The following is a 21628-nucleotide window of genomic DNA, read 5'->3' as shown; positions in this document are numbered from 1 at the left end:
ATTAGCTTCTACACTGAATGAATGTATATGGCCTTATTAGCAGCTTTCCTAAAAAGTATCTTTGGAGGCCAAAACTGCCAAAGCAGTGGGGTTTGTGTGACTTTATAATTTCCTTTTAACATAATTTGTGGCTGTTTACTGCTTATTTTGATAAACTACTTCTCCATGCCAGCAGGGTAGGGCTGTTGCGGAATTTCATGCAAAGTTTGTCTTACAGAGGGGAAGACATAATACATGTTCAAATTAACAAACATATATATGTGTGCATGTGTTTAAAGACTAATATTTGAATGGAAATATGACTATAAGAAATTATTTTCATTTTCATTGCCATTTTCTTGAAAAAAAGGAGTATTTTCTGATCAGCTTCAGAGTCAGAAATAACATGAAATTTATTTCACTGAGAAATTTGTTTTGCTTTTCCCAGTGCAATTTAAAAAAATAATTTTTTTAAAAAAAAAAAAAAAAAAGCAGGGTTAGAGACCTGGCATGGTTTTCAAAACAAATGGGTGTCATCTGGGACACAACATCTCAAACAAAGGTAGCCCATGAGAGCATTAAATCATCAAATTGCATGGTGGTCTGAGGGATTGCTTGACTGGACATACTGATGAAAATGCCAAGGATAGCAGGCATCACTGGTGTGTTTTCACCTACTCCAACGCAAAAAGGAAGCGGTGTAACTGTACTGTAAGTCAGTGTGAGATGAGCGTCAGCCCAGAAATAATTTATACTGACGGACTTTCAGTGTCACATTTTGGACCTTCAGGAGAAGCCACCTTACTTGAACTTGCAGTTTCTCTGAATTTTCTACTGTACATTAGTCATAGCACACACACTCACTAAATGGAGGTATCAAAAATTTGGCAGATGTTTGGGAAAAGATGTTCTGCAATTTGTTGAGTTCTGCTCATATTTGAACACTTTTTTTGTCCTCTGTGGCTTGGTCCAGTGCCCATCAATGTTCATGGAAAACTCCAGTTGAACTGGATGGGTTTTGCAGATCCGGTCCTGTAATGTGACAAGTTTCTTCCATTCATGCTAGAAAGACTGGAAAGTGCTAAACAAACTGCAGGAGGTGGGTGACCCTTGTCTGTGCCAGGTCCTCAGGTTCTGCCTTTGGATACTGAAACACAAGATAGGAGAGAAAAGCCAGTTTCCCTGCAACGGCTGAATTCTGACCTGAACCAGCTCTTAGGCTCCTGTTGGCTTTTGAAAAACTGACATTTTACTCTATGAGTCACACATGGAATTTGCATCTTACATCACACACACACTGCATAGTGGAAAGAATATGACTCAGTTATATTCTTTTTATGAATTGAACTCTAAGACAAGATGTTTTGCATTGTTTTGTAGAGAAGTCTCTGTTCTCTTCCCTTATATCTCCCCCAACACCCACCCACTCGGAGGCACATACACTTACTACCCCTGACCATACCACACACTCCCACCACTCCTTTGCCTTGGCCCTTCTACTGGAAGTTGTTTACTGCTGCCTATTCCCTTCAGTGACAAGTCACTGCTGTTATTACTGTATAGTTATTATTATTTTTGTGCCAGCCACTCATCTGGACAGGAAAGCTTTAAGAACCTTAATTACTTTGTGGCCAGACATGGAGCTGTATTTCTAAAAGTAGCTTTTCTTTTTTGGATCAAGTTCATTTCCTACAGTGTCTGGTTTTATGAGTTTGCTAAAAGCTTTCAGGTTCTCAGGAACCCCCGTACTTCCTTCTCAAACACACACACAAATAAATATATATAAAGAGTTGAAAATCTGGAACAATTAAATTGTTTTCACCTCCTGTCAATCACCTACATGGAGTCATTTGCAGTTTCACATATATACTCTGCTTTCACTTCTGGGCTAAATACCTCTCTAAAATGATCGTTGTGATTGTTGTATGCTATAGTCAAGACACTTCCAGCTGAAATGTTCTACAGAAAATATCGCTGTTATTCTTGAAATGTGATTTCTGGCACTCACCACCAACTATGTTAATTTTTATATTTTTTAAGACAAGTGCAGCAGAACTGGCAGCGAGATAGTGAGTAATTCCCTTGAAGCTATGTCCCCACTGATTTGATTTTTCCTTGACAGCTTATCCATCATGCTATATGCTTATTTAGACAAATAAATAAGAGGACTGTTATCTGCCAGCCTGGCCTGAGGGCTTTTAGCAACACCAGAAAGTCTGCCGGCTTTCCTTTCAACATTCAACAAGACGATTAGGGAATCACATTATGGTAAACGTGGATACTACAGGCTTGAGTGGGAAAAGAAGAGCTGGTCTGAAATTTGTGAATCCATAAGGAGACCAGTGTTGATTGCACTGTAATGTACCTCTGACCTGCCTCTAAAAGAAAGACCCGCTGAGCAGGGATCAGAGAGGTGGCTTAATACTTGGGCCTAATTCTGTGTGGTGAACAGAACAATTCTGGGATTTATTGCGAGAGATAGATTTTGATAAAACATCATGCTCTGAAGAAAACAGATTTGGGTCAACTGAAATACTTTGTGAATTCATGTTCAACGTAACAAGTCATTTCATTCTTAAAATTTAAGCAAGTCAAAATGTTCCCTTTCAAGATTTTTACATGAAACAGTACACCTTTCAGAAATGTACCTGGGTTTATTTTTTAAATGCTTACAAGTGAAATGATATCTTTTACTTCAAACTAAGTGACATATTTTACTCATCGTAAATGATTCATTTCATTTGGTTAAAACAGAAGGGGGGGGGGGGGGGAAAGATATTTCTTTTTGAATCTACCCTAAAATGTTTTTCCACAATTTTTCAGGACTATTTTGCAAATAAGTCCTTTCCCTTTATGAGGAACTCTTCAGTGCATCCACAGAAACAGCCATTTCTGCTCCTGGTCTCCACCTGCTCTCCAAGGAAAATTTTTTTCTCTCTCTTTCAGTGAGAATAAACCAGCTTTTCACCACTCCTAGCTGCTGGTAACTTGAAGGAAGACTGAGGGCTGAAATGAACCTGCCGTCTTTATGCTCAGTCTGAACATGGACAGGCTTGGAGCATCTCACAGTCAGATAAGCTGGGGGTGAAATTGCAAACAGAAATTTGCTCTGTCCTAAAACTGCAAGCTGGATTTTTAGAAGTTAGGCAAATAAATTCATGCAGCACTATATGTCTGTTTGCAAAGTAAAATTCCAGAGAAGTTGATATGAAATTATAGTTAATATAAAAGTCTTATAAATGTTTGAGTCTAGCTCTTTTGGTCCATATTGTATGCAAGCAACTCCCTTGCATGTGCAAAGAAGGCCCACATATACTGTCCTGATTTTCTGCAAAATCTAGATTTTACTACACAATCTATCCTGGAGGTTTTCATAATGTGGGATAACTGTGAATTAGGCAGATAATCAGCTCTGAGGCAAAGCTCTAATATGTATGTGAAACTGTGCATCTTCACCCAGGCAACCATAAAAAAATCCAAGTTGAAATAAAGCATGGAGCTGTGTGTATATTCGTATGGGTGTCTGAAGAAGACCTGATCTCATCTGACCTGATGAAACGTTACTACCAACTTCATAAAGCTCTGATAAATAGCAACTTTCCAAGGATTACTCCATTTCTCTCTAAGCTGGGTTGGAAGGCTGGAAAAACCTGCCTTGTCCAAGGGAATGGTCTCATCAAAATGAAGATGTCCCCAGGTTCAAAGACCTGAAGGAGTAACAAATTATATCTTCCCTTAGCTTTTTTAATAAATTTATTTCATTAGGGAAAGTTTAAAGTGACAGCTTTTAAAAATCACTTTTCATTCTTTGCCTGTTCTCTCTTTCAGCAACACAATCACACTCCAATTAACTAACTGTACTGCTTACAATAAAGACTAATGATCCTCCACTGGCCCCCACCTCCATTAGCAGCTTCAGAATCCCACCAGAATCCCAATTAACACATTGATTTGCTTAAAAGGAAAATAGTGATCTTTGCCTGTCCATTCCACCAGCTGTGTGTTCCATCACCCAGTCTCCAGCAAGTCCATTGATTTCCTTAAAATAAAAACAGCAAATGTCCATTAATTCCCCTCCCCTAGCTGCAGGGTCTCATTCCGATTCTTCTTTTTGCCAGAGTTCACTGGGACATTTTATCTAAGAAGCTTAAAGACTAATATGCCATGTTTCTCTCCTGCTGACCCACCGGTTCATCAAACTGATTTCAACTGACTGCTAGTGTGGGACTGAAGGAAAATGCTCAGTGAGGATGTTAGCTGCATGCTGCCAGTTCCAACTTGGTGAATCATCCAGATAAACCGGGTAAAGAAAAGGGTCATAAAAGCCTGTATGTTAAGGTTGTGTCCTTTACAATCACACTCTGATAATTAGACTTTGTAATGAGGGAACCCTCATTATCGGAAGCTATACAAGGAGTCTGCAAATGTTATTCTTGAGGCTGGCTGGAGGTCAGGAGGGAGCACATCCACAATGCTGACTTGCCCTGAGGCCCAGCAGAAGAGCGGCAGTTCTTGTGTGCCCAAGGGGGACTCTGCTTAGGGACTCCTTGTGAGAGAAAACAGCAGAAGTTTGATGTCCAAGAACTTTCCCGTTTGAGAATACTCATCATGCTGTGCAATGCACTGCAGATAGAGGTTATAAATAATTAGGAATGAGTGTCCAATTCAGATAACAGAACCAACCTGCCTGCAAGCTCTTCAGGCACTTGCCTTCTGCGTGGGCTGCACAGCATTAGAAACTTCTTCAGGACGTGCATGAAACAATAATGCAGATGGCTTTTTGAGTAAATGACGCCAGGCATCTTTTGAGGTTTCATCACAGAATACAGACTTCACAGATGAAAAATACCAACTTCTGCTGGCCACCTAAGTACCTGTTTTTCATAGGCAGGCTGGATCGACAGAAGCTTGCCCTCCACTTGCTAACGCCAATACCCACAAGACTCCTGTAGTAAAAAGTGCAATAAAAACCACTGTGAAATAATAACCAAGTGATAAAATTACAAGTAGGAACACATAAAAAAAATCACATGCACTGCAGGAACAATGATAAAAGCCTGCCTCTCAACCTGTCTAATCTCACACGCAAACCACACCCTTGGGTATTGCCAACCAGCTGAAAGCAAGAGTAGGAGCAAAGTAAGTGAAACCACATGAATGTGTGATGTGTAGCAACCATTCTGAATCCGTATTATAGTGTTTTTCTTTTACTGCTTATATGAGATTTCTTGAGAAAGTTTGCTCCCTGGCTGGATTTGGGAACCAGAAGTCAATGGGACATATACAGACCTGGAGTACTGTGTCCAGCTCTGGGGCAGGACATGGACCTGCTCGAGTGGGTCCAGAGGAGGCCACGCAGATGTTCAGGGGGCTGGAGCACCTCCTCTGTGAGAGAGTTGGGGGATTCAGCTGGAGAAGAGAAGGCTCTGGGGAGACCTTAGAGCGGCCTCCCAGGACTTAAAGGGGGTAACAGGAAAGATGGGGAGGGACTTTTGATCATGTGGTGTAGGGATAGGACGAGGGGTAATGTTTTAAACTGGAAGAGGGCAGATTTAGATTAGATATAAGGAAGAAATTCTTCCCTGTGAGGGTGGTGAGACACTGGCACAGGTTACCCAGAGAAGCTGTGGCTGCCCCCTCCCTGGAAGGGTTCCAGGCCAGGTTGGACGGGGCTTTGGGCAACCTGGGCTAGTGGAACTAGATGATGTTTAACATCCCTTCCAACCCAAACCATTCTGTGATTCTATGATCTCAGGGTATTCCACAAAATAGGCTCAACATACTAGAGACTTATTGCTGATAGGTGCATTGTGCCAGATAATTTCTGCAACAGACTGTGTACTTGTCTTAGGAAGGTTTAAGCTGTACATTTTTGACATGTCCTTCAAGAGACAGCTTCTGTGAAGGAGAGAGAACATAAAGCATGGGAAGGGCCTACCTAACAGGTACAAGGAATAAATGAAATAGTGATGGACACAAAGTATGTCCTATGGATTTTATTGTAAAATACATTTTCCTCTTCCTTTTCTTGCTGACTGCCCAATCAGAGATCTGTTAATTTTCAGAGTTGAGTCAGTCTTAGCACCTTGCTTTACATCTCATTTGTCAGTATAACAGGTTAAGGCACAAACCGTCCAGCAGTGATATCTTATTCTTATTGAAGTCAACAAAAGGTTTACTAATGTCTTAGACAAAATCAAGATTTTACGAGCCTTGTACTCCAGTCTTCTTGAATGCAAATTTCTTCCCTTCCAGGTGATTTGAATAATGTTCACCTTCAGTTTTTATGGAGAGAGAACATTGGGGCAGGCCAAATCACATGTGGTTGTTGAATTCAAAACCAATACTTGCATCAGTTTTATTTTGGTTTTGTGGTGGGTTTTTTCCCTGTCTTAGAATTACTGGACAAATGCAAACATAGAAAAAGTACATATAAAACCTGGCTGCATTCATCTGTTCGCTTAGAGAAATCATTCTACGTACTGAATGAGATTAACATGCTGCAACTTGAAAACCTGTGCAGCTTTTAGGTTCGCTACTGGATGCCAGCATACTACTGGAGATTTGAAGATAACGACAGGGCATTAGACAGTCTCTAAATCACAGCAATTATTTTCAATGAGAATAAAATGAAGATGAAGCTGAAAATAGCATTGCATTTTTGAAAGAGTGATTACAGGGCCTGAAACCTGGGCAGCAAGGTATATGTGTTTTAGCAATATGCAAACTGAATGCTAAGCAAAGCTATGCATTTGTCATCGTTGCAGCCAAGCCCAAAGCCAAGCACCCATGGCATGCACAGTTCGAATCTCACCATTTTAAGGGATTAGTGGGAGGGGTAGGATCCCAACCACACCGAACCAACTGCAGCGTTTTGTTGCTTGGTGGATGAAAGTGCTTTCTGCATTCTTCTGAACACCCTCATCTAAAGCCTACTTATTCACCAAAGTGCCAACTCCAATTATGAAGGCCCAGAGTCTGCCCGTACACCTGGATCTGTGTCTGTTTCCTTCTCTCTCTTTTTCCCACTGTTTAATACTAGATAAATTATTGCCAAATGATTCGCATTTGCAGTAAGAAAGTGGTTGGGTTAAACAATTCAAGTTTAAATTCTGTTCTAAAACATGCGGTCATTTGCAGAGCTTAAAGAGAATTACAAACACTAATTGAATTTGACAGTGTGCATGTGATGGCAGATAAGGAATATTAAAGCCATTTCACTGATAGGTAAAGGAGGTAAAAGTAATATAGTAATAAATTTCCCTGAGGTCACACAGAAAACCCGTTATGAGGGTGAGATGAAAACTCAACATTTCTGATTGTCTAATATCATGTCCTATGTAAGAGAAAAGCTCTCCATGAAATTGGAATGTCTAGTTATTAATTTCTGTACTGTGAGGACTTGGGATCTTGTTTTCAAAATAACATCTGCTAAAATACACAGGCTAATAGATACATCTGCATTCACAAGGAATAATGTAGCTCCACATTCGGATTTCCACATGCAAATCTTGAATTAGTCTTCTAACAAGTTCATTATGTGAATGATGCCTAATTTGCACATGCTGTTTTGGCAACTGTCTGTGCAATTTTCAACACGCAGAACTGCATGCCTGCCCTTTGGAAACTGAAGCTCTTTAGCAACCCTTCATGTAAAATTCCCTATTTTTGTTTCATTGAATTAATCTGATCTGAGGACGGTGAGCTCTTTTTTTTTATTATTATTAGTTAAAGGGAACCAATAGAGAATATTACAAATGACATCCTTAAAAATGAGTTAAGAGTATGATTGACTTTGAAATCACTTTAGTCTTCTAGTTTTTAAAGAGGTTTATTCTGATTAACTGACCTGAATGTTAACAGAACTGGAATTTTAATTTGTATTCAGACTGTAAGAATATCATGCACTCAGATGAGACAGTGTTGTTTAATTAGGTCTAGTAGTTAACTCAGAAGAAAGTAAATGTACTGCTAGAGGTTTGGAAGACTGCTACAGACTCCTGGGATTTACAGGAGTTTGGAGAAGCTTAAAAATAAGAAGTCAGTAGTTTTAGGAATTAGAAATGAGTGCTTAGCAGGTATCAGAAAGGTTCTGCAAAGTCTGTAGTCAGCATCTTTTAACCTTGTGCTTCCCGTTAGTGTAATGACCTTGGAAAGATTTAAAATTTTGCAATCCAATAAATAAAGCAAATCATATATACATAAGACCCAATTTCTGTGATTCCAAAGAAAGCCCTCAGATATTGTGATAAATGTGATATCTACAGTATCTTTTACGGGATTCTTTGTGTTTTGTTTATGATATAAATGAGCTGTGAAAATTAGAAGTAATATATACACCACAGACAGCAGCCATTAATAGCAATAGAAGGATATTATCTTCAGAATTATAGTTTGAATCTTTCCAGTTTTCTCTATAGTTGATAAAATACATTATACATATTCTTTCAAATTACCATGCCCACATAGTTTAATACATTGTTGAGACTTTGCTTCTGGTTGTTTTGTTGTTGTTATTTTGCGGCACTTCGTTTTTAATTGAAAGAAACACTGCAAATTACAGACTGACATATTTTTGATGAAATGACAAGTCAAGCACAAAGCCATACAGAGTTGACAAAATGAGATAGAAAAAGGGAACTATTCTTTAAAGTTATAAATGTGAAAATTGATTCAAGAACACTAGCTGTTTTCAATTTTTTATTACGATGTATTTTAAGGACACCCATGTTCTTACAAACTGGAGTTTATGTTCTGATATGAAAATATAATTAACACTTAAATTGACACTTTATGTCCTGTGGAGTGGAATTTTTCTGCTCTCAAATGAGAGCAATTTTGTAAAGAAACATGGTGGCAGTAAAACATCTAAGCATCTTAAATTGGGGTGTCCTCCTACAGGAGTCACTGGCGTGGATATGGTTAGTTTCTGTGGCTTCCATCATAGAATCATCGTAGAATGGTTTGGGTTGGAAGGGACCATGAAGATAATCTAGTTCCAACGCCCTGGGCAGTGTGACTCTGATGCACTTGCTCTGATGCAAAACAGTCACTGTGTACCTCAGCCTTCTCCATATCCCAGGTGACCAAATCTCCCTTTTCCTTCCAGAGAGGGCCCACATTTTCCCTAGTCTTCTTTCTATCACCAATGTACCTGTAAAAACTTTTTTTGTTGCCCTTGACATCCCTGACCAGCTTTAATTCTATCAGGGCTTTGGCCTTCCTAACCTGATCCCTGGCTATCCAGACAGTTTCTGTGTATTCCTCCCAGGCTACCTGTCCTCGCTTTCACCCTGATTTCCAAATACACTGTAGAAGAACAAGTAATTGGTAGTGCATTTTGGACTTGTCTGTCACATCAGAAGTGTATCTGGAAATAGTCATATTTTCAAATTCCCAATTCATTTTTATTCCCTGTGTTCATGTATATTCTCTGTGGTTTGCTGGTTGGCTTATATGAAAGCCTGTGCTGCAGAAGATATTTGCTAGACCAAAGGCTCTTTCTCAAACTGCCCGAAGTAAATGGAAAGACTCTCTGTAGCAGAGCAGCACAAAAAAAAACCTCTAAACACAGCTGTCATTGTTATTACAGCAATGTTGAGACGCTCAGCTAGCTGAAGTCACAAGTGAGATGCATTTCTATAAACCACACAGCAAACACTGTGCACAGCCACACCTGAATTCTCTATATAGAGTATGTGCGGGCAGGGCAGGGGCTTCAGCACAGCACATTATTTGTTGCAACAGTAATTTTCAAAAGCCAACTCAAAATGTCTCTTTAAGAGCTAGAAAGGTCTGAAAGAGAAAAGGTATTCTTGCTGTTTCTTGGAAACATAACTGTAGAATCACGGAATATGGATTTCATTGTCATTTGATTCTAACGTCACAAGCTTCGTTGTCAAAATCCATAAACACAATGTTAACGCAAATTACACAGTGGGGTTTTTTAGACTCAGTCTTGTATGATTGTAGAGTATCTTCATCTTAATACCTCTGCTTAGGTAGTAGTGAAATGATGCACTGTTTCCATCAAGGTAGCAAACAAAACATTTTGCTCAATCAAGCAAAGAAGGAAATCAGAAGTTATTGTTCTCTGATGGCAACAAATTTTTACCAACTTGATACAGGCAACAAACATAGGTTTCAGCTGAAAAAGATGACCAAGATGACCAAGGATGGACTGTATCCCATTCATTCAGAAGAATTAAGTTAACTGGTAACGCTTCACACAACCACAGTATGCACTGCACTGGAATACTGGTCAACTGTGGTCTTCATTTCCCATATGATCCAGTGGGTTGCTACTAAATCCTCCCTTCCTTGCCATGTAATGACACTAAACTGATCAACATGTAAGAGATATTCTGCCCTCACCATACTGGAAAGTCAGTACAGGTGAATAGGTAGCTGGTAGCACACGGAAAGCACAGCTAAGTGCTGAGCTGTGGAAACACTGGGCAAAGTTAACAGAAATACTTCCTTCAGGGTACACTGTGCATCATTACTCCTCTGGCAAGCTGAGGAGGTATAACATGTGACTGTTTTTCCTTTGTGTAAAGCATCTCAAACATGGACACTTTTTCAACATGTCCCAAAGCAGGAGACCTACATGGATGACATACCCCTCCCTAGCCTTTGTTGGCCCATGTTCAGAGAAGAAATCACTGCTCTCCATGCCTGCATTGATGAGCAGCACGAGAGGATGCAGCAGTACATTGGTCAGGAGCACAACTGGACGTACTAGGTCCAGTTTTGGAAACTTTCAAAAAAATAGAGACAGAATCCTAGGAGAGGGACAACGGGAACTGCCTGCAATTTAGATACCATGAGAAGAAAAGATTGAAAGAAACGGATTGACTTTGTCTAGGGAAAAAAAGATTAAGGAAGGGCATGATAATAACTTAGTACTATGGAGCAGGTTGATTTAAAGAGGGTGATGATTAGTTATTTCCCTTCTCCACTGGAGGAAGGACATCAGCTTAAGAAGAAATCAGCTTAATTTGCAGCAAAAAAGATTTAGATTGGATATTAGAAAAAGCTTTCTGCTTATTAGGAGAGCTAGGTAGTGGAACAGACTCTCTAAGTTAGTTTTAGATCTCATTCTCTGAAAGGTTTTTAAGACTGTTAGACAGACAAAGAGGACAGTAGTATGCCCGGGATAATCCATCTGTAGAAGTAACTTAGACTCTACAGCATGAGCAGAGGACATACAAAGTGTGCTTCACTCCATCTTTGTGTTCTCCTTATCAGAAAAAGTGGAGGTAGTTTGGCCAGGGAAGGTGAGTATAACTATTCAAACATGGCACTAACCTGACCTGGTTTCACTGAATTTTTTATTTTATTTCACACAAAAACGGGAGGCAGTAGGAAAAATTCCATTTCTGGAATGAACTATTTCACTTTTAATTTTCATTATAGTAAATAATATATTTTCCTGTGTCTTTCCAAAAGTCCACAACAAAACATTATTTTGGCTTTATAGAAATAAAATTAAAAGCCTGAGCAAAAATTATATTTACCCATAATTTTCAGGGAATTTAAGGATTTTAAGTTCTTGTTCTTGTTTGGAAAAGAAGCAAACCTCAGAAGTGCTAAGTTGCTTGTATCTTGGAACAGCTCTACTCTCCACAGCTCTTGTGTGATCTTTGGCCTCTGGCAACTGGCAGGGCTCCTCAGGGTGCCCAGGGGAAGTACGGGAAACTGAAAGCTCAGAGCTTCCAGAGATCTGTGGGCTGGATTGGGCTTCCTGTGTTGCTGCCTTGACCTCAGCATCACCAGTGCCTACATCTCCAGGGGACCTGTGGAAGACAGCCTGTGAACATCTTCTGCAGTTCCTGTTTCCTCTTCCCTGGTTTGACAAAAGCTTTAATCGTCCCTGTGGGGTTTGCGAGACTCTATTTCATTTAGGGGGGGATGAGAGAAAGGGATGAGGATGCTGTGACTGAATCATGGCTGAAGTCCAAACAAGCTACTTTGTGCACTGGAGTGGCCAGGCAGCTTCAGGAGCTGCAGCTGCATTCCTGCAAGTCCGGCAGCATGAGACCTTGGCGGGCAAAAGGCATCGTGTTCCTGAGCTGTCTGACGGTGGTTTAAGCGGATTCCTCCAGAGCAAGCCCAGACTGGAGAAGTTCGTTTAAGACATCATCAGCCATCTCCTCATGAAGTAATCAGCTAAAGAAATAAGACTGGGCAGATGAAAACCTGGGAAGGTAATAGCAGCTGGGGGAATGGAAGTTGGTGCCTGAAACAATTAAGAGTTCAGAGGTGAGTCAGAGAAAAAACAACTGCTTTTTATTAAAAATTCATTTCAATTTCATGGGCAGGCTGGAGAAGTAATTCTAGCACAGTCTGACTTCAGAGAAATGCCTCCCAGATAGCAGGATACAGAATAGCTGAACAGTACCAAGAAGGCTCAAGACAGAAGTATTATCATTAGAGCAAACTTCTACCAGCTAGACATGCCCCGGCTGAAGAACACTAGAGAATTGAAGTGAAATGTCCTTGGTGCAGGGAAATTTACAGGCTCTTCTGCAAAAACTCCTCTCACCAAACTCTCCAAAATCATATCAAGTCTAATATCTCCGGAACCAATGATGCACCAGTTTGAAGCATTACATCACCGGCACTCGGTTTCATTGGCTGGTCCTACCCTGAGGACAAGACATTCCTTCTTGCACCTTTTCAAAGCTGCTGCTTCTCAGGAATTAACTCTTTGAAGGATGTCACCTAGGGACAAGTCTAAATTTTTGACTGATACATATATACATGTATTTAATACAAGAGGTTTTGTTAGCTACAGCCTGAAACGCCAAAGGAATAGCCATGTCCCTTCAGATTATATCTCAACCTTCACTGCAGAAAAATGAACTATATATTTTCTGTCCTTCAGAAAAAAAAAAAAAAAAATCAAGTTGTCAGTGATATTGTAAAAAGCAGAATATGCTGAATCAAAAATACTATGCATCCTCAATAAATAAGGAATTTATAAGGGAAAGAGAAGGGCTGCTGCTGCTGCAGTGTAACAAAAATTTCCTCGAACTGGTTAATTAGATTAATCGGTGGCGCTGCAAAAAAGATGCTGCAGATGCAGGTTAGCTCTGCCTTGCTTGAATTTGTATTGCTCTATTTCAGTTTACATCCAAAAATAGCTGATAGATCTAGACAGTGTTGCAGGAAAAAGAGTGGGGTACATCTGTGTGTGTATATATTTTGTGTGTGTGTGTGTACTTTTCCCCTTTCCAAATTTCCAGTTTGCCTAGTAAGTGTGAGAAATCAGTTTCATAAGATTACTGCCCAAAATCAGCTGATGAAACCCATTGCATTCTAAGTAATTTGGTTATATAACTTTTTTTAAAAAAAAACCCACAGGGAAAAAAAACCCCACACACAGAAAGATGCAAGGAAGTTTCTGGAAGATCATTTCTTGCCTAACTTTTTTTTTTTTTTTTTTTTTTTTCCTGAAGAAATGTTGTTCCAGGGAGTGTCTGACTAGTTCTGCAGCTTGGCAAAAAAGCCAGACGTTACCTCATAGCTGCGGCCAGACAGCCCATTTCTATGCCAGGCAACCACTGCAGAAGCACAGAGCACAGGGCCCTGCTTGATTAGCACTTCTGCTGTTTCAAGAGTCCTGGAGTGTTTTGTTCAAGGTGGGCTGCTGAGTGGGGACTCGGTGTGCTTTTGTGCAAATGAGCTTGCAGGCAGGGGGAGGCATGTGGGGTGTGGGGGAAATTGGGGGAAGGGAGGCAAAGGGACACAATAGGGGAAGTCTGCATTAATATTCCGCATTCATGTTATCTTTGGGAAACAGGATCTGTTTGATCTGACCTGGTCAAAAAAAACCAAAAAACCCAAAAAAACCCCAACGCACGAAGTACCACATCCTAAAGGTCAGAGTAAAAGAAAGAGATGGGGAAACAAAGAGCTGTAATGACAGAGCAGGTCAAACTGAATTAAATGTTTAATTGTCTCCCTTGTGCCTCATCAAATAGCTGTCTTTAAAGCAAGAGGGATCTTTTCTTCCAGCAAAAAAATTACCAATTCATCAGTGAGTTGGAAGGTGACGAGTGTTTGTAAACATTACAGTCAATATAATTTTTTCATTCTCTCCCTCATTGTTGATTTACCATGTTTAACTGTACCATTTACCTAGTAAAGCAGTGTCTATATGCTGTATATCATAAATGCTGGGGTCCCTGCACAAAATTACAGCTGCCCAGCTTTACTCTGATGTGCTTTTTAGCAAACTATCATTTGCACAAGAGAAGGGCAAATAGCAGGGCACAGAGTGGGCAGAGATGCTCAGCCCTGCATTACCGCACCTCCTCCTGGCAGTGTCCTAGGGCGACTTCTTCCAGCAGCTGAGATGTGGTTCAGCACTCTGGAATGGAGACAGACTGTGCAATGAGCTGGGAGAGGAGATGGTGTGTCGCAGAATAGCCCAAGTTCACATACTCATGTTGCATGTAGCTGTGGGGATACTACAGGGCACTGGAGCTTCAGGACCTGTCCTGATGGATTGCCTCTGTTCTTGTAAATGATGGTAGAAATTTCTGTTTGGAAGAGAAAAAACACGCTTTAATAATTTTATTTTATTAGGTGACAAGATAACTACTAATAAACCCACCCTTCTCTCTGAGAGTACTGCATGATTGTCAGCCAACTTGAGACCAGAAAATGTATGGGTTTGGATTACCTTTAGTAGCAAATTTTCTAGATTAAAAAAGTTATAGATAAAGAGGTAAAATTAATTTGGTTTAGTCACATATAAAATCAGTGACAGGATCAAACCCTTAATTGCTCTTGTCTTGTGAGTCTTACATTTGACCCCTAATGCAAGATGTGCACCCACGGGAGGCATGGATCCGTCCTTATTCAGAACAACTTCTCCTGAAACTTTTTCCAAGCTTTTTTTTATTTTTGGGGGCTTACAAAGAAAAACAGTTTCCCAGATTTTTCAGAACGTCAACTGAAAGTTGGAAGAGAGGGACTTAGGGTAGAAGTTAGGACCAAGTCCAACGGCTATATTATAAGGCCCAACAAAATGTGTCAACACCAGAGATGGGGAAAACATAGTAGGAGCTTTTCCAAGATTTATAAGAAGATATGTGCTCTTGATCTTCCCAACTTCACATAAGTGGGCTAAGAGGCTGGTAATTCCAGTCCTCTCTCCAGTTACAGCACTGGAGTACAGTTGCTCCAGCCAAGTCCTTCTGCTCAGGACAACACAGAGAATCTCCTGGAGGGCAGTGCTCTAGAGGTATCACCTAGGTTGTGTGCTTGCTAGAAACATCACAAGCTTATTGGGGCTAGAAGAGAAGGAGATGGAGATTCCACCACTACCAGTATTTCTGTCATCTCACAGCCACATGTGCAGCTCCTGCGCTTTGGGTCTGTGGTGTATTCGTAGGCAGCCTGACAGGTTCAGGTGTAGCCCAGTTTGCAAAACCAGCACCAATTATTATAGCTGGGAAACTGGAAGAGCCCATGAGACAGAGAATAGTGGACCCTCGCTGCATTTGATCTTCTCAGGGATTTCCCAGAGCTGTATGGTTCTGGCTCTCAGACCACAGCCTGGCTCAAAACCATTGGCTGCTTGGCTGGATGTATCTATAGCTTGGCTGGATGGTAGTGGTGATTGTGGGTGTGGGTAACCATAGTAGTAACAGAGCTTTCCTATGGTGCAGAACACAGCTGATTCCCTGGATTCCAGGGAGCCCCACGGGGCTATGTGCAGAGTCCAGTTACAGGGCTGCAAAAGAGAAAAAGAAGAAAAATCACTTTTCTCTTCCTGTTTGGCAAATAAGTTGGAGCAGTGAGCAGGGTGGATTGCTGGGTGCTGTGAACTGTGCTGGCTATATCCCTCTGCATCCCTCTCAAGCTTTTCTCCAGATCACTAATACAAATACATTTAAATCCCATTTTACAGTCACCATAGGACCAAATCATTTTGGGGCCAAATTTCCTTTTTAGCATAGTTAAGTTTAGTGCAAATTTCCTCAGACCTTGTCCTGGTGCTTCAAAACACATTAGTAACCCCTGGCACATGGGAGCAAATCCTAAGCCACTCCTACCTCCTCTGACTTTTTCCCCAGTGTGAGGGGATTTGTTGTTTCTTAGTTTCTCATATCAATGATAACAAAAGAATATGGGTGTCCCAGCTTCCAAGGATGTTCTGGGCATCATTTGGGAAGCATTGGACATTGAGTTGTTCAGGAACTCCTCATTTGGCTACTTTAGAAAATCTTGCTCAGGACATTCTATGTGGAGCTCCTGACAGGCTAAACACAGGAGGGCATTATGCAGCTCCCACTGGGTCTGAGCTGCAGCATCCTTGCTCAGATTTTGTATAGGAGATGTGAAGGCATTTGGTCACCCCTCTCTGTGGGGCACCTGCGAGTCACCTGTGAGGTGGTTGGGGTATGGCAAGGGAGAGCCCATGGCTTTGCTCAAAGCTGCGACTGTCTCCATAGGACATAGACCTGAAACAGCTGCAGAGCCTGGCTGGGCAGAAGAACCTCATGAACTACTAGTCAGTCACCCACTGCAGCAGTAGCATGTGCTAAGAAAATGTAGCTGGAGGAATTTAAGGCATTGGAGGTCAAGCTACACGGTGAAAACCTCAAGGACAGTTTCAACCCCAAGCACTAGGTTCATTTTAGCAGCCTACACCACAACTCAGATGGAAGGGTGGTTCATACGACGCAAGTGGGAAAAACTAGTTAGATATATTTATGGGATACAGTGGAAGAAACGCATTAAAAAGTAGAAATCCTTGACTCCCAACTAGATCCTCCCTTCCAGACAAATTGGAAGCAGTTGGTGGAGACTTGCAGGGTGATGAGCAGAAATAAGGACCAGCCCTGCCTACCCTGATCAGGAACAGCAAAGCCATCCGTCCCAGATGTGGTCAGGAAGAGGTGATATTTGTACAGGAAACAGGAGGAGGAGGATGCTTATTGTTGTGTCTCAGCATGGATGCCGGGAGTTCAGCTGTACGTGTAGGCATTGTCCATTGGGAAATAGGTATGGATGGAATTGCAGTTTCCTTAGAAGATAACAGAGGTATTAACATTAAAGAGTAGAGATTGTTTAGATTGTTTGGGGAGGAAGAGAAGGGAATGAGAGAAGAGAGAGCTATTTGAGAAGGAAAAGGATTTATTAGCCTTTGAAAGTGGGGATCTGAGAGAGGCTGGAATGGGGCTGCTATGTCATTATGGGCTGCGGTTGGAGATGTTTCAGAGAGTAAACTAGTAATAGAAATATTTTATAGGCCACCTGACCAGAAAGAACAACTGGACTGTGAAATGACTGTGCAAATAAAACAGGCATGTAAAAAGGAGAGAGTGGTAGGAATTGAAGATTTTAACTACCCAGGCATAGACTGGAATACATTAAGGGAAGGAAAATAAGGCTGGAGGTATGTTTGCAGATCAGACGGAGGCCTGCTTTCTAATTCAGTCTGAGAATCAACTGCACAGCTCGGGTATTACAAAGGGACTGCATGAGGACATGCACAATAGGGGAGAGCCCTGGGGAGGCAGCTTTGACAGGCTCCAAGGGAAAAAAAGATTTTAAAGGTGGATTGTGAAGCAAAGGATGACGGAAAAAAAAAAAAAAAAAAGAAAAGAAAGAAATAGTGGTTTTGGTCTGAGTGGCCTTAGAACTTGAATTTCAAATATTTGGGTTTTATTGGGCTCACAGGTCCACAGAAGCAATCAGTGGTGTGTCTGCAAGTGTCAAATTGTGACCCACTAATGAATTAAATGCTGCAGTAACGCAGCTTTACCCCAGTTGAAAGCTCTGTCTGCCATTAGTTAGGCCTGGGGAAACAGGGCCTATAATGAAATCCTGGCCCCACTGACACCAATGGTAAAAGACAGATTTGACTTAACAAGGCCAAGACTTCATGCCTGATGCTCATAATCTTGTTGGGCAGGAGGATGATTAGGGCAAGTGGGAGTACAAAGCTGGTTTGAGGAGCCAGGGAGACTCCCCAGTGGGAAGAAGGTCTAGGGTTTCATCGCCTGCCATAGGCACCTCTTAAAGAGTCATCAAAGAGTGAGACACCCACCATTAAAGGTAATGATTTCAGACCACTAAGAGCAAAGCTTGAGACCATTAGCATCTGCATCTCTGAGAGCCTAACCAAAGGGATTTGGCAAAGGTTCATTCACCAAAAACGGCTTGGGTGGCCCCGTTCCAGGTCCTAGGCCACGTGCCCCTGGAGATGCAACCATCCTTCTGTGCAAAAATGCACACTGAGCCTGGAGGTAGGTGGTGCAGGGGCTGGTGCCTACAGACTGCCCCGCTGAAGGGGCTCACTCCTTGCTGGGAAGCTCTTGAAGTAACTTTGTGGGGACTGGGGCGCCAGTCTGGGACTGTAGGCGCAGCACTTAGAACTACTGAACTGCTCTGAGAGTGTATGGGGGTTTTGGTGTTGGTTTTTTTTTTTTTTCCTCTGTAATTTTGAGGCTCCTGCCTTGTTAATTCCTTTTGCTGGCTGATTCAAAGGTACTATTACCAGCTACATTTGAATATGACTGATTTTTTAATTATTTTTTTTAAATCAAAAATTGGGTCTCTTCTAGGCAGGGTACTTTGTATGTACATGTATAAAAGGGACAAGGAATACCTAATTTTTGAGCACTGTAGCTATCATGAATCATACACTGTTTTCTTATAGCCCACATGCTTGACTTCACCTTGTATTTCCTATCTGATGAAAAAAATAAAAGTAAATAGCATGGTAGGTAAATTTGAGAGGTTTTAAGAACTTGGAGATGGGTCTGAAATAGCTGCAGGTATGACACATAGTAAGATATGAATTTTGCTACAGTTGTAGAGCTACTGCCAAAAGAGAGCCTTCTTGTTTTGTTCTTTTGTATTTAAAAGAAGACAAAAAAAAAAAAGTGTGCTGTGCGTTTAGGGGAAGGAGAAGAAAGAGTTTGCAGAGTGAAAAGAAACCTCAGACCCCCCACACCGAGAGGTGCCAATGAATCTCAGTTCTCAGTCACCATTACTGGCTGCATGAATCAACAGAAGACTCTGACTATTAAATACATCTTTGTATAAAATATTACCTGATAACCATCCAGTCTGTATTCAGTAAATGCCTTATGAAAGACTGATGGAGACCTCCAAAGAGAGACAGCTCTGTGCACAATCATTTAGCAGAAATAAAAGCTGAGTTTTAAGAGTCTTTATAAATAAAAAAAATCTGCTATTATTATAAACATAATTTAAGTTTTTAATTGAATGAGAATGAGCACTCCAGTAAAGTTATTCGGAGTGCAACGGCTACTGGCGAGAAAGGTAATTGTATTTGTGTTGCAAATGTTTGCTTATCAAAATGAAGCGTGCTGCAACGGGGGCCCAAACTTCCAGGGAAGCTGCAGGTCATGAGTGGTTCAGGTTGTAGCACAGAGGGTGAAAGCGGACCCTGTGCCGGGCAGCTCAGCGCAGGGGCGCAGCCAGAATCCCCATCCTGTGCAGCCAGGCACTGCCCAAGCCCCCAGGCCTCAGTGCAGCTCTGAACAACAGCAATTGTCAATCAAAAAGCAGCAATTTGCAAACTATGTCGACTCATATTTGTACATAGCAATGTGTCCAGAGCCAAGGACACATCCATTGTGACTACTACTTGCAAAAATGCTGAATTGAATACAAAACGCCCCTTTTCGCCTTTCCTGGCTCTCCCAAACTTCTCAATTTGGCAGACAAAAGTCGTGTGTCCCCCATCCGTCCCGTGTCGTCGTCCCCCCCCCCAAATAATAGCAACTATTTAAACGGATTTTTTTTTTAGGCAATAATTTTTTGGAGGTGAGGAGATGTGTATTTGTTCATGAAAACTGAGATTTTTCAAGAAGAACAAACAGGATCTCTGACAATTGTCCCTGGGTTATTAATCCATTTTTCCACCTCCTTCTCCTTTAACATTTGGTGGAAAGTTTTCATTCATTCTCAATAAAAACTACTCATTAAATGAATCTTCTAGCAGAACCAGCAGGGTGTAATAAAGAGATTTTTAACCCCTTTTTACTCCAAACAACATATAGGCAACAGAAATGTTCAGTTTGATTCACCTGGAGTTGATGGGGGGGGCGCTCTTAAGAATTGGTTGCATTTCTCAGATCTACTCAGAGGATTTTAAGCAGCAGCTGATCTCCCAGTTTCTAAAATGTATTCTGTGACAATGCTTTCTTCAAGATGCTTAAACTTCCTAAAAGGCTCCTGACTGCCAACTCATAGTCAGAGAGAAAGCCAGCCCTGATCTGGCTGGCATGGGAGACGGTGCCATTGTGCGTGGTGCGACGCAAGGGCGAGCGCTGTGCCGGCTGGTTCTTGCTGAGACCTAAATCCTCTTTGGCCTCTGCTGTCTGCAAAGCTGTGCCTGCTTTTCCTGCAGCAGGAGCTGCCGGGATGCTGCAGTCTGTGAGATGGCTGGGATTTCTTCTGCAAGAGCCAAGTGTTGATCTGTACTGCTGATGCTTAGGATAATTAAACAATAGAAGCAAAATTATTAATAAGGTTATTTCCTAAGGTGTGAAGAAGGCTGAAGGCCTGGAGAGGGGCCACTGAATTTGACTAAATAAATTTAGCAGAATGGGAAGATTTTCAGCAATTACTGGCTCATTTTTTCCTCAGGCTTTCTAACCCATCGCTTTAACTTATTGGCTCAAGACACTCCTTACACCCACATCACATTTTGCCTTGGGCCATTCTGCTGCTCTTGACAGCTGTCTAGGGCAAAAGGAAATCACCCGACCACAAATGTTGTCTCATAACTTCGTAACAAGGGGATCTGAAGAAGTCAAAACTTTGGAGGTTCAGACCCTGCTTTAAAAAGTGAGATAAAATTAGGGCCTGAAAACCAGGCATTGCCCTCTGCCACCCCAGCTGTATATCCAGTTGGGCTGCTGTGTACACAAATTAATAGCAATTAGCAGCAATTTGGAAATGGTTACCTGAATTTCTGAAGTCATGGTGATAATTAGAATCCAAATCACAACCACTCGGTGCTGCTGGTTTACCTGGTTGGCGATGCAGATCAATGGGGAGGCGCTGGGCCGGGGCTGGTGTGGTGGGACCTTGCTGGGGCCGGGTCCCAGCTGCTGATGGATGCCACTGCCCGGGGACGGGTCGAGAGTGGCTGGGAATGTGGGCAGAGCATTTGCCCTCTGGCAGTGCCAGGTGAGCAGGACAGTCTCGACAGGATGATCAGTGTTCAAGCTAAAGGTAAATCATGTTCAGCACTGATCTGGCTGCTGACCATCCCAGGGGAGGGAAAAGGGAAAGATGCCTTTGAGCCCACCCAGCCCTTGTGAACTGAACCCAGAAGGTGCAGAGCCATCGTCACACACCTCGCCATGGAAGCAGGTCTTCCTTGTCCAAACCGCTTGGTTGTCTTCATTGTGTACTCGAGCTGGCTTCACTGATGGCTGTGAATGTGCCTCCTGCACCTTGAAGCGTGTTTGTGCTAGCCCTGCCCGCAGCACAGCCAGCCACACCAGTGGCAGCTACCATTATGGCACATTTCTGATGCCTGCTGGAGATTTGTTGAGGGCTTCAGTACAGTATCCCCTCTATACTGTAGATGTTCAGTGTTTGCTGTGCTGTACAGCTGAAACACGCTGAGTAAAGGGTGTCTGTG

This window comes from Athene noctua, chromosome 16 (assembly GCF_965140245.1).
Source record: "Athene noctua chromosome 16, bAthNoc1.hap1.1, whole genome shotgun sequence".
Lineage (NCBI taxonomy): Eukaryota > Metazoa > Chordata > Aves > Strigiformes > Strigidae > Athene > Athene noctua.
Note: the sequence above shows the minus strand (reverse complement) of the source record.